General features: G+C 46.7%; 1 protein-coding gene across 4 annotated transcripts in view; it reads right to left on the reverse strand.

The window, feature by feature from the left end:
* SUSD6 (sushi domain containing 6) overlaps positions 1 to 25,229 on the reverse strand; it is a 91,023-nt gene that overhangs the window by 53,997 nt on the left and 11,797 nt on the right. The window contains exon 1 of one of the 4 annotated variants that reach the window (XM_040975383.1): positions 11,688 to 13,793. The exons of the other annotated variants lie outside the window; for them this stretch is intronic. The gene's annotated coding sequence lies outside the window, so the exon portion shown is untranslated. Of the gene's footprint in view, positions 1 to 11,687; positions 13,794 to 25,229 lie in introns of those variants that run through there. 4 annotated transcript variants of the gene reach the window in all.

Consider the following 25,229-nt stretch of genomic DNA (forward strand, 5'->3'; position numbering starts at 1 on the left):
GGAAATTGAATTAATATTTATTTTGGGATACCCTTTGAAATTGTGCATTTTCATAATATATCTTTTTAAGATTTCTCATGTGCCAGATTTTTTTAAATTTACTTTTATTGGAAAGGCAGATTTACAGATAGAAGAAAAGACAGAGAAAAAGACCTTCCATCTGCTGGTTCACTCCTCAAGTGGCCACAACGGCCATAGCTCAGCTGACTCAAAGCCAGGAGCCAAGAACCAGGAACTTCTTCCAGGTCTCCCACACATGTGCAGGATCCTAAGGCTTTGGGGCTGTCCTCTACTGCTTTCCCAGGCCACAAGCAGGGAGCTAGATGGGAAGTGGAGTAGGCAGGACTAGAAGTAGCACCCATGTGGGATCCCAGCACCTAAAAAGTGAGGATTTAGCCACTGAGTCATTGCACTGGGCCCTGCTTAACAGTTTTGTAGGTTGTGCTCAGCACAGGTAATATGCCCATTTTACATCCCCAACTCTTCTTCTCTCTGTGCCCCCAAAGTGCTCAGCACAAGCCTGTTGAAGGAGCGGAAAAACGTTAACCCAGAAGACATCATCTGTGTAGGACGAAATGGCAAAGCAGCAGCAGATATGAAACAGAAGGAGAAAGAGTAGAAACCGTCTCATTTTGGCAATGTGCAAGGCAAACAGGTGCTTGACAGAAGTGGAAGTAACTGAATCTTGTGTGTCATTACAACCCCCTGCTTGGTTCCCATCAGAGCTGAGTGGGAGATGCCCGAGTACCCACTGGACAAATAAAACTCGGGGGGTGGACGTGCTATATCTGACTTTTTGGGTTCTGTGTCCACTGCCTCTACCACAGGTCAGCAAATATTTGCTTGCTGTCTTCTGTGCAATGCTTGGGTGATCACAGACATGAAGTGGGACACAGCTCTTACCCAAGGAATTCACAACCTACTGGGAAGAATTAGTGTGTTTATCTACAAACACTCTCAAATTGTTCCTAGGGTCCAAGAGAAGACTTCTTTAAAAAAAAAAAAAGTTTGAGATCACTGGAGGTCCAAAGCTCAGAACAAAGGTTTCAAATGGCAGAAGTGCAACAGAAAGCTTTGGGCTGCACCTTGCACTCAGGCACAGTTCTGGTGAGAGCCTCAGCACAGTGTTTTGCATGCATAGTGCTACTGACAAAGAGAAAGAAAAGGAAGAACAAGTCAACAATTCACCAAAAGCATGGAGGGGATGACACCTGCCCAGCCTGGAGGGGCAGCTGCTGCCTCTTTGCACTAGGGATCATTTAGGAGCTGGATTTTTGGCTTTCAAAACAGCTGTGCAGAGAACACCTCCTCTAGGTCAAAAATAGCAAACCCCAAAGAAGTGGCTGATGTGGTTGTCTGTTTACTTTTTACCATGCCTGCAGATCCTTTCCAAAGGCCCCCAAGTGGGATGGGATAAACAGGTCTGTGTCACTTCCTGGTTCTCAGGCCACCCGCTACATTCCTGGTCTGGGAAGGCTGCCTATTTAAAAATAAACTTTAAAAATTCACCCAAAACCCCAAGCCCAAACCACTCTTCCCTCTATTTCATTCAATTTCACTGAAATTAAAAGGGAATAAAGAACAAAAAAAGACCCAAAAAATGGCCATAAAGAATGAGCCCTCAGGTCAAAATACAAAATACATGTTCAAGGTTAACAGATTGGTATCCTAAGAAAGATGACCTGCAGCAAGCAAGATGCTTCAACTCTGCATGACAGTTGCTCCAACATGGTCTTACTTTGTGTGCCTTTCCGGGTCTCAGTTTCCACATCTACAAAATGGCGCTCTTAAATCCCTATCTCATAGGACTATTGGTAAGTGCAGACTGATCTCCCACATCTGAAATGATGCAGACCAGAAGCATTCTGGAATTCAGACTTTGGAATAGTTGCATATCCATACTTAGGGTTGGGGCCCAACTACACAAAGAAATTCATTTATGTTTCATATGTACTATAGACACATAGCCTGAAACTAATTTTACATATTTTTTTACATTGTATTATTATTAGTATTATTATCATCATTTTATGATACAGTTCCATAGGCTCCTGGCATTTCCCTTATCCCCTCCCCAACTCCCTCCCTCCCACCTGGTTCCTCTATATCATTACTAAAATATAGTTCTTCATACTCAGTCATATGTCCATCATTGTGGGCATGGACAATGGCAGAGAGTCCAGCATCCTATTGTCAAGATATAGTAAACAGTTTCATTGTAAGTCCATCTTTGGAAGTAGAAATGCATACTACATTGTATCTTCACATCTGGATGTTAGTCTCTATTTCACAGCTACTGTACAGCCCCTCAAATGAAAAGTCATGATACAAAATCAACAATAGAAAGAAAAATAGAAATTTACAATACCATGAAGTTAAATGACATTACCAGCTATGACAGTCTCCATTACACACTACTATACATCCCCTTAAATGAAAAGCCACAAAACAAAATCAACATCAGGGAGAAAAAAAGAAATTAAGAACACCATGAAGTTAAATAACATGCAACTAATGTGTAGCTGAAGAAATGAAAATCAAGAAGCTTCTTGAAGAAAATGATGCTATATATTTTTAATAGATTTGTACACGAGACAAGTTTCACAGCAAGGAATGTTTCATTGGTGGCATCAAACTCAAAAGTTTCAAATTTGGAAGTCTTTTTTTATTTCAGAGTAGGGATGTTTAATCTGTATTATATGATATGAAGAAATGCCAAGCACTTAGTCATCAAAACTAGTAGCAACTAAAATAGCCATCAGCAGCTCTGATTACCATCACCATCATCTGAAAATGCAGGTTTGGGCTAGGCAACCTGTACTTGAAGAGCTATTTTGGCTCCACATCCTAAGACTTTGAAACCAATTTCTCCTTTTTGTTTATTATAGGAGGCTGAACCACAAAAGAAGGAAGAAAATGCTGGCAAAGCATTAGCAATCATACATGTATCTGCATACACTTTTCCTTAATTTTTATTTATTTTTATTTGGAAAGGAGAGAGAGTATGACTGGTTTCTGCTGGTTTACTCCCCCAAATGTCTGCAACAGCCAGTGCTGCACCAGGCTGAAGCCAAGAACCAGAAACTCAATGAGGCTCTCATGTGTAAGTGGCAAGGACTTAGCTTCTTAAGCCATCCATCACCTTCTGCCTCCCACAATGAGGAAGCTGGAATTAGGAACCACTCAGCCTGGAACCCAGTCATACCAATATGGGATGTGAATACCAAGCAGCATCTTCACTGCTGCTTGACAAACGATTCCCCAATCCTCAATCTTTATATTAAAACCTCAGGTTGTGACTAGGAAATCGATGAAAAGCTGCAGCACTAGGGGAATGCCCTGCCTCTACTCCCAGGAACTGGAGGGACAATGCCTCCCTCAGCCAGGACAACCTGGTTTTACCTACCTTATTCTGAGCTGTATAAATTCTCACAGCAGTGCCTACTGCAACCTCCAAAGACAGGACAGTGGTGGATCCACCGATTTCTAATAATGACTAATTGTAAGGAGCAACTCAAACAGTGACCCCAAGATTGACTCCACCATCCTGGATCCAACAGCCAGCTAGAATACCTGCTTACCCAACACTACCATAAATCCCCTAGGTCTCGGCCCCCTTAAGGCCCATTTGTCTAAGTAAGCTTAGTGACCTTCAGGTTCAAACCTGAGGCCCTGCTCCACCAATGCCCTGAGGCATTTATCCACCTCCAGCTGCACCTGCCAATCCCTGACCCCAAATTCCCCACACCCACCTCTATCAACATGCCTCTGCTCTTTGTTCTCCTTCTTCTCTTCATCCTCTACTCTGTCGTTCTCTTTCTGTCTCTCTCTCTCTCTGCTCCCACTCTCTCTCTGCCCCACAGCTATCTCTCCCACCGAAATAAAAGACCTCTCTTATCCTGTCTGGCATCTTGTGGCAAAATTAGCTAACACTAATCCCTTCACAAATTATTTTTGTTTAGAAAAAAGGGTCATTTTCTTGATATAAGGGCCAAAAATCAAATGCCCTTCCCCAAGTCAAGAGGATTTCATTTTATTGAAGCCAAAGTACTGAACTGTAATTCAATCCAGATAAAACAGATGTTTTCATCGATGGGGCCGGCATAGTAGTATAGCAAGTTAATTCCCTGCTTACACTGCTGGCATCCCAGATGGGCACCGGTTCATATCCCGGCTGTTCCACTCTGACCCAGCTCCCTACTTGTGGCCTGGGAAAACAGCAGAAAATGGCTCATGACCTTCAGTCCCCGCAACCATGTGGGAGATCTAGAAGAAGCTCCTGGCTCCTGGCTTCAGATCAGTTCAGCTCTGGCCACTGCAGGCATTTGGGGAGTGTACCAGAGAACGAAATCTCTCTCTCTCTCTCTCTCTCCCCTTATCTCTGTAAATCTTTTTTTTTTTTCAAATAAAAATAACATAAGAATCTTTTAAAAAAAAAAAAAGTCTTCATTCACTCAGTGTTCATGACATTGCAAATGTTGTCATCCCAGGGAAGAGACTGAACAGCAAAGGCTGATGCCATGGTTTCTGGCCTTGCTGGGCAGGTACAAGCTAGGGCAGGAGAAAAAGGACACAGCTGACCAAGCTGGGGAATGGAAGCTTAGTTCAGCTTACTTTTGGATATGTTGAGTTCAAGGCACCCGAAAGACGTTCAATGCAAAAGTCTAACAAACTGCAAACGAATATAAAGTCCCAGAGAGCACTCTGACCTTAGGGCACGCCCTGTAGTTACTTGTCCTCAGGGTGACGGCTGAAAGCATGCCCAGCAGATGACAGAGACAAGAAACTGGGTGAGCAGGGATCAGGACAGAGCCCAGCGGGAACACTTAGTGTACGCACAGAGGAAGGAGAGCCTGAGAAAGATGCACCAAGACATGAAGAAATCAGACGTCAAAGCAGGGAAAGAAAAGGTCAAGGAGGATGCAAGGAGGAGTGGGATACAGAAGTTCCAGTAAAATGAAAGCTAAAAACACCCCGTGGGATCTGACCACTAGGAGGTCATCGAAAACAGTTTCAAATGACGTCACCAAAAGCAGTTGCATCAGAGTCAGAACACAAAACATCCTGACTCTACCAAAAATTCAAAATGAGAAAGTGGACTTAGTAAGGACTAGATAATTTGGATGAGTAGTCGGGAAAGAAGGGAGAAGACAGAATACAGGAGGGCTAGACAGGATCTGTGCTGAAAGTTCCCTGTTGAGGCTTCCTGAGCTGACCAGATGGCTCAGCAACAACACGCCCACCCACCCACACTCCATGGTCAATAACAGCTAAGGAGAAGCTGGTGGTGCATTTTAGAGAGTTGCCTGCTTCCTTAGAGGTCAACAAAAATTTTAGGCCCTCACTTGCAATTGATACCTTTTCTGTAGAATTCATGAGAGGGAAAAAAGCAAATTAGTAACAGCACCAAAGAAATGACCTTCCCTAGGGCTTTCCACAAATAAGGTCAGAGTTCCTATCATTCAATGTCAGCTGAGTCTTTTCCCCCTGAGGATCAGGTTTAGTTTTCTAGGAACATGCAGTTTACCTCTCTCTACTGAAGCTTAACAGCTCCAACAAAGTGCATGTTCAAACCAAGCAAGACCCTGTTTTCTGGCTCGAAACACCCCCCCCCCATCTCACATGAGTTTCAGAAAGCTTCACAGTTCATAACCAAACCATTATTCTTCTTGCCCACTTCCGCACAAATCATTCAAACTTCCTCTAAGTCCTCAAGGGTGGACTGTGAGGCCCAAGTAAAAACAAGAAGGAGGAACTTGCACACTGTTCTTCCCTTCCACTAGCCTATGCCCCTGCAGCCACCTGTGCCTCGCAGGATCTTCAAAGTGTCCCAAGTCCTTCTACCAGGCCTCCATGTTTCCACTTTGGCCCCACTCACAATATGACTTCCAGTTTCTTCCATGTGGGGCCCTAAATCAAAACCCAAGAAAGTATATAATTAAGCTAATTCACATTAAGGGATAGTTTCTTCAGTCTCCGACTGAAGACTCTCCAAAAGTAACCTCAACGTTCAGGAAAAAGTACCATGTGAAGAACTTTATAAAATCCGGTAACATCCTAGAAGAAGTTAAGAAGGATTATGACAAACAAAGCAGATGAGAAAGAAACATAAATGAATAACAGAGCTTTGTTATTCCCTCCTGGCAGGCAGGGCTTCTGGACTCATTCCTAACGTTTTGTTTGTTTTTAAGAAAAGTAGAAGTTTTCCATATGCTGGTTCACTCCCCAAATGCCTGTAACAGCTAGGGTTGGACAAGACCATAACCAGGGGCAGGGAGCTCAATCTAGATGGCTCCCAAGGTGGCGAGGACCCAAGGGCCTGAGCCACCACCTGCGGAGTCCTGAGGTGTACATCAGCAGGCAGCTAGAATCAAGGGCAGAACCAGAAATTGAATCCAGGCGCTTTGACTGGGTACCCCAAGCTGAGACCCTACTTCTGCACTGAACGCCCAACCTATTCTCTCTGAAGGAACCCTTCTAACTTTATTCAACACACTGAGTTCCCACGTGTAGATTCCATGAAAATGTGGGCATTTAGAGGAAAGCACAGGCTCTGTCAACAGCTAACAGAATTCTGTCTGTCGTGGCATGCATTTGAGATACAAACACAATAGTCAAGTATCAAATACAAAACAGAAAGGGAAGATGGAAAGCCCAAAAAGGGAAGTGAAATAGATAACTGTAGTGTCTTCTGATGAATACTGCCAAGATTTCAGAGTCACACAATGCTGGGTTCAGACTCGGATCCTGTCTCTTCTCTTAGGTACCCTGCTCTACCGCTGTGAGCCTACTGTGCCACACATAAAACTGGGGTAACAGGGATGGGTGTTTGACACAGGGGTGAAAATGCTGTTTGAGACAACCATATCCTGTGTCAGAGTGCTTGGGTTCCAGTCCCAGCTTCCTGCTACTGTGCACCCTGGGGAGGCAGTGGTGATGACTCCTGTAGCTGAGTGCTTGGCTGACTCAGAATATCCCATGCTCCTAGCTTAGGCCTGGCCTCGCCCTGGCTCTTGTGGGCTGCTTGGAAGTGAATCAAAATAGAAGGAGCCATCTCTCTCCTCTCTCTGTCTGTCTTTATCATTTGCCTGTTAAATAAACAAAATATTTGTGATCGTTAGGAGAAGGGGTGGGCATTTGTACCGCAGTAAGATTAAACCACCACTTAAGACATGCATACCTCAGGGACCAGTGCTGAGTCACAATGCTAGCATTCCATATGAGTCTCATTCAATTTCTAACTGTTCCACTTCTGATCCAACTCCACAATAATGTGCCCGAAGAGGACCCATGTTTGGACTCTTACCACCCATGGGGGAGACCTGGAAGGAGTTCCTGACTCCTGGCTTGAGCTCACTTAGCCTCAACCATCATGGCTATTTGGGAAGTGAACAAGTAGATGGAAAAGTTCTTTCTCCCTTCCCTATATGTGTATATATGGGTGTGTAAGGAAGATACGCACTTACGATGTCCAAAGGTCTGTTACTCTACGTTTGATCCAACTTTCTGCTATTGCACCTTAGAAGCAGCTGATGCTGGCTCCTGACTTTGTCTTGGCCCAGCCCCAGTTGTTGTTGCAGGCATTTAGGGAGTGAACCAGCAGATGGAAAAAAAAAGATCTTTGTTTTTCCTTGCTATTCTATCTTTCAAATCAATCACTTTTTAAGCCTGCTGCATGCTCATCAACTGTAACTAGCTAGGTCAGTTACCCAGGTTAAAGGGTCCATACTCAGGAGGCACATGAAGGAGGCTGAAGTGTACATACGCCACATTCAAACAAGGGTAATGCCTGAAAACATATCCGATCTGGCTCGAGAGTTCAGCAGCAGAATATTGTATAAAATTACAGGTTATACCATAGGGAGGATGATACAGTTCTTCCAGACATAGCAGGGGCTCAGTAAATATTTTGCTAACTGACAAGGGCTGGTTGAATTCTCAGTCAAATCTACCCACACAATCCATGTTTCAGCAAGTGAACACAGGAGGAAACCTAGCCTGAGGGGACCTGAGGGCTGTTTCCTCTAATATGAGGAGACTACTCTTTCAGAAAATAGACACTGCCCAAGAGCGAGCACAGGAGAGCAATCTCCTAAAAGGGAAGAAATTCTGTGCACCCACTAGTGCCCCACCTAATTCACTGGAGGGATCCCAGGTCACAGGCTGGGCAGTGAAGGACCACAGGAGCAGCCAAATCAGCGGACTCTGCAAGGCCAAGTAGTAGAGGAAGGGGCTGCAGAGGGAAAGAGGTGCAGAGGCTTGCAGAAGGGTGCTTCTGCACCCTTGGCATAGCACTGATCTGGGTGTGCCTGTGGGGGAGTCAGCAAGGCCAAGCAAGTAACCACCGGAAAGAAGTGGGTGGCCCCACCTCCAGAGCTAACTCCGAGCCACCAATACTTCAGCCAAAGTGGAAACAAGTCCACAGTGGATGCAACATTCACAAGGGCTTGCCTCAAGGGACTGTCTCAGCTCCAGACCAAAGGCTGTCCTGGCTGGCCCCTAACAAAACTTAAAGAAAAGCAAGGCTTGAAAGGATCAAATCAGAGTAAAGCCCACATAAGGCTCAAAATTGCACATTTAAAGGAATACAACAGGCCAATGCAATGTACGAGGCCAGTGCAATGGCCCAACTGGCTAATTCTCACCTGAAAACACCAGCATCCAATATGGATGTCAGTTCAACCCCACTTCCCGTGCAGTTTCCTGTTTGTGACCTGGGAAAGCAGTAGAGGATGGCCCAAAGCCTTGGGACCCTGAATCCGCATGGCAGACCTGAGAGAGGCTCCTGACTTCAGATCGTCTCAGTTCTGGCTGTTGCAGCCATTTGGGGAGTGAAGTAGCAGATGGAAAATCTTTTTGTCTTTATACCTGTAAATCTGCCTTTCCAATTAAAGCAAAAATCTTTAAAAAGTAATACTAAAGGAACAAAAAGTTCTAGCACCCAGCAATGTAAAACTCAATCTGGCTCCTAATCAACAGACAGGCAAAGAAACTCAACACTGGAACCGAAAACTAGATGAATACTCAAGCAACAGAAGCAGACCAAGAAATGAGAAGATGACAGAAGGATACACACTAGACAAGGAGATTAACAGCTCTAAACATAACTGCATCTGCTTAGGAGTGAGCGTCAGAAGAGCAGGGCTTGAAGCACAAAGCTAAATTAGGGCCCTGGGGGGTGGTGTCCACCCACCTCTGCTGCTCAGAGACACCCCCAGAAGAAATGGAAAATAGGTGGTGAACTTAAAGGTGCAAACTCTGACGGACACAGACCCATAATTTGCATCTAAATAGAGATCACAGGGGTCCAGTTTCATTTCTAAAGTTTTTTTTTTTCCCCTGCTGCTATCTTGCATTATATAAAGATTCTTGGGAGCTTGGGCAAAAGGGCAAAGCACACACACAGTGCAAACAAAAGCCCAGCAAGAGTGTGAGCAGAGTTGGGGAAGGGGGCAGCAGCTGGAACAAAACTAACAGAGCTGGGGAACAGAAGATTCTATCGTGGAGAGAAGGGGGGGTCTGAACTCTGGCAGGGGGTCAAGCACAGCCAGGCCGCGAGGCCAAGCCCGTGCCACTCACAACATGCTCCCCTCCTCCCTGCACAGGTCTCTCACCCCACCTGCTGTCATAAGCAGCAGATGGCCCAGCCCTGGGCAGCTGGCAGAGGACAGCAATCTGCCCAAGCCTGCCAGCCCCTCCCCCGGGGCTGGAGCTGAAGAGGAGCAGAACCAAGGCTCAGCTGTTTGGGCAATCCACCCCCTGCGCTTTGCCCCAAGGGCACACACCTCAGAAACAACTCTCAGTACAGTCCCGGGTCCCCCAGTACCACATACACAGCTCAGTAAAAGAGCCTGGGGACATCTGGGGGAGGGAATGTGGTTAGGTAATAACCAGGACAGCTCCCAGTGTGCAACAGGAGCACGCTGGACCAGGAAGAGGTCATTTACTCATTCAGCATTTACTGCATACATGCACCAGTAGCAACAAAAACAGACTCTGCCTCCAGGAAGCTCACAGCAAGGTCAGGGCCCAGTCAGTAATCTGACAAGGTAAGTGCTACGCACAGGGTGATGTGGCAGTACAGATCAGGGCACCCTCACCAAGAAGCAGCAGTGTAGGTTGATACAGGCTTTTGGGAGGAGTTGGCTCAGCAGAGCAAATGGAGACCAATGGGAGAGGAGGACAGGGCATTCCAAGGAGAAGAAACAGCACAGGCAAAGGCTGGAGGACAAAACAGAACTGGGAGTCACTCTGTCCCCAGTCAGCTGCCTCTGGTCCAGTCCCCAACTCCTGTGTGTAACACCTAAAGGACCTGAAGGATCAGCTTGCAAAGCACCATTTATCCATTTTAGGGGACAATTTTGCTCCAGAGAGAGTGTGTGACTGCAAATGGCCATGCCAGAACCCAGGTCTCTGATTCTCATTAAAACCTACTTCCCTCAAACACCTCCCACCAAAATCCAGCACTAAGGGCCTTCCTGGATGGAGTGCCTGCTCTGAGATTGCCCTCCACCGAGCCAGGTCTGCTCTGAGCACCCAGCTGAAGGGTGCCTCTGTGGGCCAGTGGGCCCGTGCCAGGTGAGAAGGCTGCCTGCGTTGGCCTCCAGGAACTCAGACGCGGCAAGAAAGCAGAGTGGCTACCTGTCCCTTCCAGGAATGAGGCAGAGGCACACACTGCAGACTGGCTGTGTCTGTGAATTAGCAAAAATGGATCCCTCTGGGGAATGGAGAAGGGTTGTTCTAAGAGCGGAAGGAAACTCTGAGCCAACCCTGAAACAGGAGGCAGGGCTGAGGTTCTGCCAAACCAGGCAGGCTGAAATAGACCTCTCCCACTCCCTCTCCCAAGAGCATACCCCTCCCCCGACCTCTAGTGGGTCACAGTAACCCAGCTGTGCTGGGCAAGGCTGTCATTTCAGGGAAGCTGATGGCCTCTTTCTTCGCCTACCCTTGGCGGGGATGGACTAAGGGAGCTGAGGGTGAGACGCCCCTAAAGCCACAGAGCCCAGCTACCCTCACTGTCACCTCAACGCCCACCTTCAACAGCACTCGCTCTATTGTGGTCTCCCAAGCCTTCTGCCTACCACCCACTCCAGAGCGCAAGAAAGCTCTCATTAGCTTTTCCAGGGTAACTCTCGGTAGAATCTAAATAGAGGGCACAGTTACTCAACTGCCAAAGCAGAATCCCTCTTCAGAACAAAACAAAGATGCACATCAACATCCAGCTAACTGAGCAGCTGTGGCAGGCCCAAGGGTGCCTAGGTTAAACCGGGGCACTAGTCTCATCCTGTGACCTTGAAACATGGGTGTGGTGTCAACATCCTGGCAAGTCAGAAATCCCTGCCGACCACACTCAAGGTCAACCACCAAGACTCACCCCAGCACGGGGGGCCAAGCCTGCCCTCGGCTCTATACACAGACACTCACAGGCAGAAAATGGCCTGCCAGGACAACAAACTGAGGGACTGAAAAGTCCCATTGCCATTTGCTCTACTACAATAAAGGGGGTAGGGAGGCCACAATAAGCACTCGGTGCCCTAAACTCCTTTCCCCCTGCCACAGGTACCTACCTACGGGACAGGTGAACCTGTGCCTGCGTGTGTGTGCGTGAGTGTGTATGTGTGTGTGTGTGTGCATGTGCGCCCAGACCTCCTCCTCTTCCACCCCAATAACAATCCTTTAGAACTCACCCTTTCCAACAGGCAAAGGCAGTTCTGATTTGCGAACCTCCCACCTAAGAGGATGACTTCTTGTTTTCTCCCTGTTTTTTGAAAACAGATGACTGCTCCCCTAAGGGAAAGCTGCTGTAAATACCAGGAGAGGGTGGGAAAAAGAATCCCGCTACGAGTGCCAGAGGAGCCACTGTGCTGTGGTAAAAGAAGTTCTTGAAGGAAGCAACACGCCCTCTTGCAAAATAGAGAACACACAACTTTGTTCTCAGCTGTCCTCTGAAGTGAACCTCTGGGCAGAGGATTCACCTTCTTCACCCATCCTGGGCACCTTGGGCAAAGACCTAGTCCCCAACTCCAGCTGTGCACCGCTACAAAGTGCCTCTCATCATCACTATCACAGGACTGAAAACAAACTGAAGCCATTGTCGTTTAGTCCTTACTGGCTGAGAACTGAATGGGAAGAGGGTAAAATGTGACACAGGTGGCCTGATTTCTGCACTCACTACCTTCCAAAACCAGCAGTGGTTCTAGAAGTCTCAGCATTCTGCCAAGTCACCCACACACTTGCTCTAACCCTCCATCACAGCGCTAATGGGGCTACCAGCCTAAAACCCATTTGCCTAAGACAAAGAAAGACTCAAAGAGGTGTTTTAGAGTCAGTTTATGAGAAGCAAATTTTAACTGGCTTTATTTTCACACAAGCTATAATTTAATGTGGGGTTTTTTTTTTTTTTTTTTTGGCCTTTTCAACCACACTTCCTATAATTCCAGTAAATTTATATGTGCTCTACAGATTTACACTGGATAACAGGGAACTGAGGTGGCTGAAATGGCCACAGCCCACAAAGGTAACCATCATGTGGCACAGTTCTGCGTGGATCTAAGAAATCAGTGGGAATAGGGGGCAGTGGGCGTGATGCTTAGAACTCAGCTCAACCCAGAAGGGGAAGACACTGCTTTTAATTTCATACAAGACTGTTTCCATTATGCAAGGAGAAAATGAAACTTAAGCCTGTAAGCCCCATCAAAGCACAGAATGTCTGCCTTAGCAGGATGCACTGAAACTTCCAAGCTTCCCAGAGAACTCAACACACAGGCCAACCTCAAACCTCAAGCTGCTGGCTCTGTTCCCTGTGGCCCCTAACTATCCATTCCCTCCTACAGTAAGCTTCCCTGTGGCCAATCAATTCTCACACCTTTCTTTTGGGGTGATTCCCCACACACAGAACCTGGGTCAAACAGAGGCAGCTAGCCTCACCACCTTTTCCCCAAGAACCTTCATCATCACCTACGAGACTCTCAGAGCAGAATAAATACTAGGACACAGCACAGGCTCCTTCTGTCCTGTCCTGTCTCAGGTCCTGGATTCCACAGTCCTACAACTCCTGATGGGTCCCAGCCTTCAGCCCCTGCCCTGTTCCAAGGCACCTCAAACAAGCTCCCAAACCTCTATCAAACTGTCCTGACATCCACAGGCTAGCCTCTGCGTACCCCGTGCATGATCACCTCCTGACCGTCTTTTCCACACAGCTTCCAAAGTGTGAGAAAGGCACAGGCCCCAACTACCAGGAGCTTTCACTGGAGTTAGGGAGGCTGCAATCCGCAGGCAGCAAATACGCCCAAATCAGAAAGGCAGGAGTAACTACCTCATACTACTCTTTGTGGGTGCAACACAAGGCTAAATCATGAGGTATGAATAAAACTAGGAAATAAAAACATGCAGCAGTTCCTCCTGAGTTTCACGAAATAGTGAAAATTAGGGAAGAAGCTGACCTGAACCAAGAATCATCCAGAAGGGCCTTAAAAAGGAGGGAAGGGAGATCTGGCCTGAAACCCTTCAGGGCTGAATAAGAAAAAGAGGGAAGATGAACCCTGGGTGGAATGCTAAAGCAAGCTGGGGAGAAGGGAGCCAAGCATCCAGATAACAAATCTCAATCAGAAGTCCTTCAAGCAAGGACCAACTCTTTCAACATTCCAGTACACCTGGTTGTTTACCAAGCACAGAGAGCTAGCTGACTAAGTCAATCTCTGCACAGACTTAAAAACCAGCTACAGAGCCCAGTGCGATGGCCTAGTGGCTAAAGTCCTCTCCTTGAGCACACCAGGATCCCATATGAGCGCCAGTTCTAATCCCGGCATACCCCCTTCCCAGCCAGCTCCCTGCTTGCGGCCTGGGAAAGCAGTAGAGGATGGCCCCAAAGCCTCAGACCCTGCACTCGCCTGGGAGACCTGGAGGAGGTTCTTGGCTCCTGGCTCCAGATCAGCACAGCACCAGCCGTTGCAGTCACTTGGGGAATGAACCATCGGGTAGAAGACCTTCCTCTCTGTCTCTCCTCCTCTCTGTATGCCTGATTTTGCAATAAAAATAAAATAAATCTTAAAAAAAAAAAAAAAAAAAAAACAGTACAGAAGCAGCTTTGGCCCACCAGCTATCGGGGAGCCAATGCTTATTCCTGAGTAGAAATCCAACCTAACCCAGTCCTAGCAGCATCAACTCCTCCAGGCCTCAAGGAATGCTCCCACTATGGGAAGGTGTGGCACCTAATCCAGTCCTCACAACATCAACTCCTCCAGGCCTCAAGGAATGCTCCCATTATGGGAAGGTGTGGGAAGGCGTGGCAGCACTGTATCCCACAGACTTTTATCTTCCTACCATGGCCTCAAGACCAGAAGTACCTGGCAAGATGAACAGATTCAGCATGGAAGGCCAAGCAGGACTATGGGGTACGGTCAGGGTGATGGTAACGGGCGCATGGAGGAAGAGGAGCAAGCAGAGCTGCTCCTTGACTAAACAAGAGAGGCCCAGGAGATGAGACCCAGGTTTGGATTCCCAGATGGCGCTGTCAGACACAGCGACCTCCAAAGGTAAAGGTCAGTCTGTTGGTCCAGTCTGCCTGTTTCTGGGAGTGGGGGTTACAGGGTCCATCTTCCCCAAATGCCCACGGGATTTGTTTCATTCTGGTTGTGATTTCCTATAATTCTCCTCTGTCAGGGACATCAATGAAAAGATCCAGAAAGGAATGTGATGGGTCCATCACCTTGGGTTAAATATACCTCAAGAGTCATCACTGAGGTTTTACTGGCAGCTTTTATTCTAGGAAGAAGGCAAAAGGGGAAGGAAGCATCACACACTGTCAGAGCCATTAGGGAAGTGCTCTTCTTGCACAATGGGAGAATTTTCCCTTCTAGCCTCCTCCCCAGGCTCAGTGAGGGAGAAGGAACAGACCAGAGGAACCCATTCCAAGAGCCAGGATTCCTTACCACCTGCCACAAGAGAAATGAACACAAAACTAGGAGAGCAGAGTGAGCCTGAACCAACCCGAAGGGCTTGAGTGCACAGCACCACTGCAAAACAGCGACTGTTTCGATGAGGAGAGAGCACACAGGGACACGGGCACTGCCACAAGCCTGTCCCCAAGTGGGGCTGTCCCGGGGCAGTGGCCACGCTGCCCTCCCTGACATCCTGGAGTACAGTTGGGGTACACAGCGCCATCTCCAGAAAGCTCACCATTAGCCTGTAATTCCCATGAGGAAACAACGATAGCTTGTGGCTGGCTAAAATGCTTCAGCAACAAGACCTATTGCTGGGGCAAATGAATCTGAGTTGTGCATATACACAGGTAAAAAGTGCAGTGCAACCCTCTTTCCTAAACGGCTAAACAGGCAAAAGAGTATGTAATAGGACCCAGACTGAACAAGGAACAAATCTTCACTGGCCCTTACAATGTGGTGAATGCTCTGACATCTTCTAAGGAATTCTAAGGAATGCTTCCTTCCCACCTGTGACAGATTCTGGCCACCCCAGAACCATACGCTTGGCCTCAGAAAATCAAAACCAGGACATGTCCCAAGAATATCTCTTCTCACAAGCTGTGTCACGCTTCAGAGGGACAGCAAGCGCTTAACATCTCATATCAGATACAAGCATCACAAGAATCTTGCAAGGCAGGGACTATCTACTATCTCCACTTTGAGGCAAGGAGTCACACAGAAAGTGATGAAGCAGGGTCACGTGTTATGGCAAAGCAGGTAAAACTACCGCCCACAATGCTGGAAACCATATGGGCGTCAGTTCATGTGCTGGCTGCTCCACTTCCTTATTTTTTTTCTTAAACATATATTTATTCCATTTGCGAGTTTACTCACCAATAAGCCACAACCAAGGAGCTGGGCCAGCCATTCTTCCAGGTCTCCTGTGAAGGTGTAGTGGCCCAGGGATATGAAGCCATCTTCTGCTTGTTTTCCTAGGCCATTGGCAGAAAGCTGGGTCAGAAGTAGCGCGCAAGGACTCAAACCAGTGCCCATATAAGATGCCAGTACTGAAGTGCCAGCTCCACTGGGTCACTTCTCACCCAACTCCTTGCTAATCTACCTGGGAAAGCAGCAGAATATGGTAGAGTGTTTGGGCCCTGCCACCCACGTGGGAGACCCAAGGGAAGCTCCTGGCTTCAGCCTGGCCCCATGCTGGCTTTGTGGCCATCTGAGGAGTGAACCAGCAGATAGAAAAACTCTCTTGATCTCTCTCTCTCTCTCTCCCTCTTTTCCCCCCTCTCCTTTCTTCTGTCCCTCTCTCTTTCTTCTTTCTCCTCTCCCTCCCGCCTCCTCTAATTGTAACTATGACTTTTTTTTATAAGAAATCTAAGGTCATTTGCTTCTTTTTACAGATTTATCTATTTTTATTGAAAAGTCATATATACAAAGAGGAGAGACAGAGAGGAAGATCTTCTATCTGATGATTCACTCCTCAAGTGATTGCAACGGCCAGTGCTGTGCCGATCCAAAGCAGGAGTCCAGATCCTCTTCTGGGTCTCCCACATGGGTGCAGGGTCCCACAGCTTTGGGCCATCCTCAACTGCTTTCCCAGGCCACAAACAGGGAGCTGGATGGGAAGTGGAGCTGCTGGGATTAGAACCGGCGCCCATATGGATCTTGGCGTTTTCAAATCAAGGACTTTAGCCACTAGGCCACAGTGCTAGGACCAATACCTATGACTTTCTTTAAAAGATATGATGAGGCTAAGATTTCAAACTAAGCAGTCTAATCCCAAAGCATGCATCCTTGCTTAGAAGTTCAAAAGTGCTCCAAGTGATACAATAAAAAGTGTGAAAATCATCCTGAAGTACCACAGATGAAGAGGCATCTTTATAAAAGGCAGGCAGGATGTGCTGCGGGATCATTCAGCTGCTTCTCCCTTCTCTGTACCCTCTGGAGGCAGGGTAGCGGTAGCTTCCCGGCTCTGGCTGAGAATCCAGGCAGAGGAAATCTTGTTGAAGGCTTTCACTGCCAGGGCTCCACGCATGAGGGGGCTGACTAGGGTGGTCTAGGGTGGGTCACTGCTTTGGGGCACTCTAGAAGACTGTCAAAGCCATGGAACAATTGGTGGACAGATCTCTAGATCTCAGTTAATTTCCCTAAACGATCCATAATGAAGCACCACCAGCTACGAGTCACAGGCACGGGAGGCTAAGAGAGCTGCTGACAGAATGGAGTGGGACAAAGTGGGACTTGGAAGTATCAAGTCCAAGAGCTCTTTACAGATACACCACAGAGATGGACTTCCCATCATCCACACATTTATTTCTCTCTCTAAGATTCCTTTATTTTCTATTGGAAAGGCAGAGTTAGAGGAGAGAAATCTTCCATCTGCTGGTTCACTTCCAAAATGGCTATAATGGCTGGTGCTCGGTGGGTGTGAAGCTAGAAGCCAGGAGCTTCTTCTGGCTCTCCTGTGGGTACACGGTCCCAAGGACTTAGGCCATCCTCCATTGCTTTCCCAGGCAACCAGCAGAGAGCTGGACCAGAAGTGGAGCAACCAGGACTCAAATCTGCACCTATATGGGATGGTTGTCACATATGGAGGCTTGGCTTGCTAAAAGCACAGTGCCAGCCCCATCCACATGCATTTTTGCCTCCACATCTGGTAGACAATGAAATCCAAAAAATGAACTTAATTTCTTGGGTATATAAGGTTAGCCTAAAACGGATGCAACACACAGGAATGGAAAAATTCAGATAGTCTTAATAATAATAATAATAATAATAATTACCACAAAAAAGATCGGGAGGAGAGTACTATTCTTTTTAAATGTGTGTTCAGTGTCCAAACCCAAGACATGCTGCCTGGGACCCAGCACGTGCTTGTGAAATCAAATAAAGATGCATTCACTTCCAACTTTTCCCTCTGTGTTTTAGTCAAAGTCAGTGAGTGTCCATCTACATATGTGAGCTTACCAAATTTTTCCTTCCTTCTTGGCATCCATTATCTGCTTCAATTACATTACTCTCCAAGAAAGACAGCTCTACGCTAGGAAACAGTTTCAGTAATTTGATTAAGCTGTACAGAAACACTGATGTTTTCTTGGCACCAGCCTGACCTTTCTCTGCTACTTGGTGGGAGGGGAGTGGGTCTCTGCAGGTTAAGTCTGGGCTACTGTCTCCCCTGGGGATGGAACCACCACTCCTCCTTAAGACACACATTGTGGCCAATAGTTTCCAGTGTCTGACTCTGCTGTTTACCAGCCATGCCACCCCAGGCAAGAATTTTTTTTTTCAATCTCTTTTAGCTCTAAAGTAGACACAAATAAGCAACCTACTTCAAAGTTGGTGTGAAACTTGAATTACCACATACAGAGCAGTTAGGATACTGCCTGACACATAGAAAGCATTCAGTATATCTTTATTTTATTTCTTATTTAAGACATACAGATTTGAAAGGCAAAGTTTCAGAGAGAGGGAGAGAAATGGAAACCAAGAGCTTCCATTTGTTGGGTTTCTCCCTAAATGGTCCCCATGGCCAGAAAAGGGCCAGACAGGAGCCAGATGTATAAAACTCCATTCAGATCCCACCGCCCGCCCGACCCCCGTGGGGGTGGCAGGAACTCAACAAGCACTTGGCCCATCTCCCGTTGCCTTCCAAGGTGCATTGGCAGGGAGCTGGACAGGAAGCAGAGCAGCCATGACTTTGAATTGGCACTCCTATGGTCTACAGCACAGCTCCAATATGCATGTTCTTTTATGATCAGCCTATGTTGCAATCTTTAAAGTTTTGCAGGAATCTATAGCTTCTTCCTTTTCAAAGAAGTTTCAATTCATTATTAGTACATTTTCTCACAGTACACAACACTGCAAATTTGAAGACACTCAGAAGGAAATGGAACTAACCTGACCCTTTGTTCATCAGTCTCCTGTATTAGAGAAGAGACCTGCCTCATTCTTATCTACACACACACACACAAACACATGTCTGCTGAAAGCTTGGTCAAGCTCCCCAGGCTCAAGGTGAGAAACAGCTGGGCATCCATGGCCAGCCTGAAGCGACATGAGAAGCCTACCTTCCCCAGGCCTGGCTCCAAGGCGTCTGTAAAAGGAAAGAGACCATCTGCAGGAGGGAGCAGCCAGAGGTCACCGAGAGGGAAATGGTAAAACTGTCCCTGCATGACCTCCGAGGCAGTAAGGAATCTGAGAACCTAACAGGGCATTACCCACCCCTCCTACCAGGCCAAATGGGGACCCATAAATGTAGTGTTTCAAAGGCAGACAATGCTGAGCCTTCCCTGGGGTGGGGGTTGTCTTTCAGAATACAGGCCATTCTATAAATACCAGAGATTAAAAGCCTTCCTGGGGAGGAGAGGGGGGCAAAGGCCACTTACTTATGTATGGAGTCTGCCTGCACCCTCCAGGCCCAAGCAAGTCCAGGGAGAACTGCCACCACTCGCCACCCACCACCCACCACCCACCCTTAGCTCCCACCTTTTGCCTGCTGGGACCCATCTTGGCTAATCAACCTCTCCTTCCCACGCCTTTCACCAGGCCTTGTGCTGGCAGTTCCCACACAGCCTTTCCCACCTCTCCCCAGGCCCTTGTTCTGTCCCCCTCAGTATCTAACCCTCCATCCCACATACACTTGATCTGCCATGAAAGAGCAGAGGCTTTGGAATCAGCTCAACCTTGGTGTGAGCTCCAAGAGAGAAAACTGCAGGCAGTAAATGCTTCAGCATGGGGCTTCCTGATCTTGGCAATGAAGACAGGTCCACCGGAGAAAGCTTCTAGCACATGTTCTGCACTTCTGCCTTGGCCCCGCCCCACGGCCTCGGCCTCCTTTCTTTTCTGGGCCACTCCAATAGAGTCACTCTTTCTATATATGATACCTGCTAAATCCAAACGTCTTAACCCACGGGTGACGCAAACAACGAGTGCTTTAGTCACCAACAATATCTCTTCGCAGGCATATGGTACATTAGCAGCCTTCAAGTTACAAAAAGAGAGGACTGGTTTCTTTTACCGCATATCACAAATAACCAATTTGGTGAGAAGCAATCGGGGGGATGGGAAAATACAAGATTAAGAGTTTCTAAATCTCTGTGAGGCAAGGGCAGCACCCTCACCTTCATCCAAAACCTTGCACTCATTTTTACATGTAAAATTTTTTAATTAATTCTGACATCAAGAACATCTGCCAGCTTTACTAGAAATACCATCTGGTTCCTTTCTGATAAGGCTCAGGCACAATTTCATGTATACCAGGGACTATCTATAATATGGTCCCCAAAAGGTGGCATCCTAGATGCCAGCTCTCCAGCTGTGTGCCATGCTTCTCTCCCTGGTCTTCTGGAGTACCCCTGCAAATGCCTATTGGCCGGAAAGAACCCAGAGCTTTTGCCACCAGCACCTCCTTTACACATTCACTCATTACTCCAAAAACTGCAATCATCAAAGTGAGCCTTTCATCAGAAACAAGGCAAATACTAAATAACTAAATAAATAAAGATGCTGGACACTTGTTTCAGAGGGCTTTCACTAAGGCTGAGGGGAGGGGGCTTCTTATTTTTCAATTGGCTCGGAATAAGAGGGTCTTATTTATAAGTTTATAAGCTCTTCCCAGGATCTCCCTGTTGCCAAACAAGTGGGAATCAGAGCACGCTAAGTCAGTGGCTGTTGGAAGCACGGAGCAGTAGGTGCCTCAAGTGTAGATCCCTTCTATTTTTCTAATGCTGATAGAGAATTTTTAAATATGAACCCAATTCACTCATTATGGAGATGTTCCAAAGAAAGGTAGACTACAGCACTTGCTAGTCACCACTAAATGCAAATGTGGAAAAGCTGTGTTTGAAAAATATGTCAACAATGCAAAACCAATCAACTACAAGTCTGTAAAGAAATGCATGCTTCTTCCTCCAGGCCAATATGTAAAACTGGTTTGCTAAAACTGCTGGCACAATACTGGAGAGTCATGGGACTAAGAGAGAAAAAAGCAAATACAGTAAGGTCTGAGAAGCAGAGAACAGAGAAAAGGATGAGGGTAAGAAGTGTGTGTAAAAACCCAGGGCTTAATGAGCCCTGGCCCAAGACTGAGCTTGGGAAAGACAATCTCCCTCCCACGTCCCTCCATCTCTTTCAACAGTACTGGACTGAACACATTCAGGGTTTTTTTCCCCCTAATATATGAATACACAAAACCCCCATATCAAAGCTCAGAACCCACTTCCCACCAGGACTAGCTTCAGCTCCATCCTCAGTCCCACAGTAGAACAGGCAGCCATGCAAGTAGTTTGGTTGTCCTGAGCATGGAAAGCTAGGTGTTCCCCTGGAACAGCTGAGCCCACCCCTGTACAACAGGACTTGCAATGAAGGAGGGCAACATGAACAAAACCCAAGCCATGTCACTGGGCAGCTTCCAACAGCAAGGACAGTTTCACAGGCAAGGCCAGACCTGAATTTTCCCAGCCTGGTTGACTTCAGAGAACACACAACAGTAGTGATTGGGAGTCTGCCATCTTCCAGGGCCAGAAGGATGCTGAGGAAAAGGGAGAGAAGACACAAGCATCTCCCTCTGCCCATTCTGACCACTTAATCTCTAGCAAGTGGCGAAAGGACATGTTCTTAAACCAGCCTTTCCCACATCACTCACCCTCTCAGTCCACACCAGCAGTGCTTTGCTGCTCTCTGCACCTGCAGCCCTGCCCAGCACTTCCTGTCTGTGCACCTGCAAGGCCGCTGGAGGCCTGCTGCTGCCCACTCTTCCAAGGCAAACCCTGAAACACGGAGGGGTCCATGCAGACATCAGCACCGTTTCTGTCGCTAACCCAACATCTGATCGCAAGCCAAGTCACCAAATTACTCTGGGCTTCACTTTCCACAACTTGAAAAGGAGTGCAGTGCCCATCTCACCTCAAACACAGCTGTGAAGATAAGAGCTGAAAACAGCAAATACTGTGTTAAGCACATAGGATGTGCCAGACAGCGAGCCTAACGGATTTACATGTCTTATCTAATCTTCGAAATCTCCCACCACAGTAGATACTGCCATTAATTTACTTGCAGTTGAAGAAGTTGACAACAAAGTTAAGAGACTTACCCACAGCCACACAGCCAGTCAGAAAATTAAGCACTAGAAAAACACGGGTTGGCTACTAATTAATATCACTTCTTCCCGAAACTGTCATTTGAATATCTTTTTATAGCTATCAGGAAATATGCTCACTGTTTCAAACAGCCCGTTTCTTTCGATTTCCATAACAATTCTATGGGAGGAGTACTTTGAAAGGTAATTTTAATAAATCATTCAAGCTGGGGAGGGGCAGGCACTGTGGTGCAGCAGGTGACAGTCACTTGGGACACCCAGTTTGAGCTCCAGCTACTTCATTTTCCAGTACAGCTTTCTGATAATTCATCCTTAAGCAGGTGATGGCTCAAACGCTTAGGGACCCCCCATAGAGTTCTGGTCTTCTGCAGCCATGTATGTTGTAGGAATTCAGGAATGAATCAACAAATAGAAGACCTGTCTCTGCCTTTCAAATAAATAAAAATAAATTTCGTCCATCCCTAAAGAACTGAGAGTTCTAAGAATGTATCCATATTGATAGTGTTTTTTCTTTTTTTTTTTTTTTACATTATTAATTGAAAAAAAAAACCAGATACGCTTTTTAAAGACATTAAGACAAAGAAACATGGGGCCTGCATCATGGCTCAACCAGCTAACTCTCAACCTGGAGGCGCCGGCATCCCAGATGGGTACCAATTGTGTCCCATCTGTCCACTTGTTCCATCCAGCTCCCTGCTTGTGGACTGGGAAAGCAGTCAAGGATGGACCAAACCCTTGGGACCCTGCACCTGAATGGGAGGCCTGGATGAAGTTCCTGGCTCCTAAAAGGCACGAACATCAAATCAATGAATGGAAGATGTGTGTGTGTGTGTCTTCTCTGTCACTCTGCCTTTCAAACAGAAATAAATCTTTAAAAAAAACCAATTTCCCAGGCCCGGCAAGATAGCTAGCCACTAAAGTCCTTGTCTACACGTGCTGGGATCCCATATGAGCACCAGTTCTAATCCCAGCATGCCCGCATCCCATCCTGCTCCGTGCTTGTAGCCTGGAAAGCAGTCGAGGACAGCCCAAAGCCTTGGGACCCTGTCCCCGCATGTGAGGTCTGGAAGAGGCTCTGGGCTCCTGGCTTCAGATCAGCTCAGCTCCAGCCATTGCAGCCACTTGGGGAGTAAATCAACAGACAGAAAAATCTTCCTCTCTGTGTATTTGACTTTGCAATAAAAATAAATCTTTTTTTAAAAATGAGAACAAGCCAAGTTGGGACAGTAAGGTTGATGCCTAACGATTTCCTGTCAAAACTCTCACACAACTGCCCCATTTGACAACAGGAAAGCAGCAGCTTCGTCATGATAAAGAAAAGCACTTGCATGAAGCAATCCGGTGTTTTTCTGCTAAAGCCTTGCCTACTTTCCTGGAAGGACTCGTAATAAGCAGATGTGATCAACTCTTAGGCCCTTCAAAAAGTCAAAGGAAAATGTCCTGAGCAACCCAAAAACCCGCTGTCCTGCCCTTTGCTCTTGATCAGTCTTACTGGCTGCAACAGGAGCACTGCCTCCCCTTGGTAGTCACTGTTCATCCTGTGCCTCATGTGCAGGATTGCACTGGTCAAGGTAGGTTTCACCTTCTGCTCCAATTCTTTGAGGAAATGCTTCTGGACCTCAAGCCCACTTGTTCACACTTCCAGGGCAAGCCCTGCTCTGGTTTGTATATACAGCCTGGGTGCCACAGCTGTAACATTCATCAGGCAGAAAGCTCGCTCCACTTAAATTTTCCAATCGGAATTGTGTAAGATGAACCAACAGACTTCTGTGGTGTTGGCTATTGTTTCTACTGCTGATGTTTGGTCCTTAGGGCACAGACAAGATGAATCAATATGGAAAGTCTTCTGCTATGGGTTTCATCTTCAATATCACCACATCGCTTCCAAATTATTCATCTATAAACTGCTGATTTCCTTGGGCTCGTTGCTCCATAAACTTTTCACAAAGCCGCATCATCAACTTGATGTTTGCTCTTGATTTAAGTTTAGCACAATCCATGTTGTTCTGATTGAAACTCTTTTTGTTGTTGTTTGTTGTAAATGACCTTACTTACTTACTTGAAAGGCAGAAACAGAGAGAGGCACATAGAGAGAGGGGTGTTGGAACAGGGAGAATCAGCTATCCACTGGTTCACTCCTGAAACAGCCACAAGGATTGAAGTTGGGCCAGGTTGAACTCAGGAGCCAGGAGTTGTATCTGGAATTATGTCTGGGCCTCCAACATCAGTGATGGGCCCAAGTACCTGGGATTTCTGCTGCTTTCCAAAGCACATTAGTAAACAGCTAGATTGGAAACTGAGCAGATAAGACTCAAACTGGCATTCATACAGGATGCTGGCAATACAGGCAGTGACTTAACCTGTTGCACTGCAATATCAGCCCCCAGGCACCGTATAAATGATGAAAATTAATTATTACATTTATTTATATATATGTAAATATAAAATATTTATTTAAAAATAAATAAAAATACAATATGGCCCCCAGATGCCTTACAAATTATAAAAATAAATACTTCAAACCAGATCCTATTCAGATATATTGTAACAAGTTAGTATGAGTTTATTTGAGGGCCAAACAACTTTGAAATCCGTGCATTGCTAATCATTTTGAAGAACCATCTTGTCCCCCAAAAACCACATCAGCATTTGTATAGAACAACCCTTATTTCAAAAGCCTACTTTAAAAAGGAATGCACAGTCCTTCAAATGAGATGGCCCACACATTTGTATTTCACAGCTCTGGTAATAACAGAGCTGTCCCCAGAAGAGCTCAATATTGCAGCACAAAGAAAAGCCAATCCTTTCTACAACCTGATTCACACTGGATGCTAAATATACTTATCTCTCCTAACTGCAAAGGCAAATGTGTATGCCGGGCGTGGGGCACGCTGATGCTTCTCAAGCAAGAATTTCCCTGATCTTCAACCAGCGAATTCTGTGGTTTGGTTCTCCCTGGCATTACCGAAACATTCTGGACAACCTGCCAACACCCTGAGCTGTCTTCCTTCCTTGTCACAATCAGTGCGAACTTGGTGAACATTAACAGCTTATTTGGGGCTGTACAACGGCTCAACTTGCTAATCCTCCACCTTGCAGCACACCAACATCCCATATGGGTGTCCTAGATGTTCCAGCTCCCAGCTTATGGACTGGGAAAGTAGCAGGGGCTAGATCAAACCCTTGGGCCCCTGCACCTA

This window comes from Ochotona curzoniae, unplaced genomic scaffold (genome assembly GCF_017591425.1).
Source record: "Ochotona curzoniae isolate NIBS_2020 unplaced genomic scaffold, NIBS_Ocur_1.0 contig_2688, whole genome shotgun sequence".
NCBI classification, from domain to species: domain Eukaryota; kingdom Metazoa; phylum Chordata; class Mammalia; order Lagomorpha; family Ochotonidae; genus Ochotona; species Ochotona curzoniae.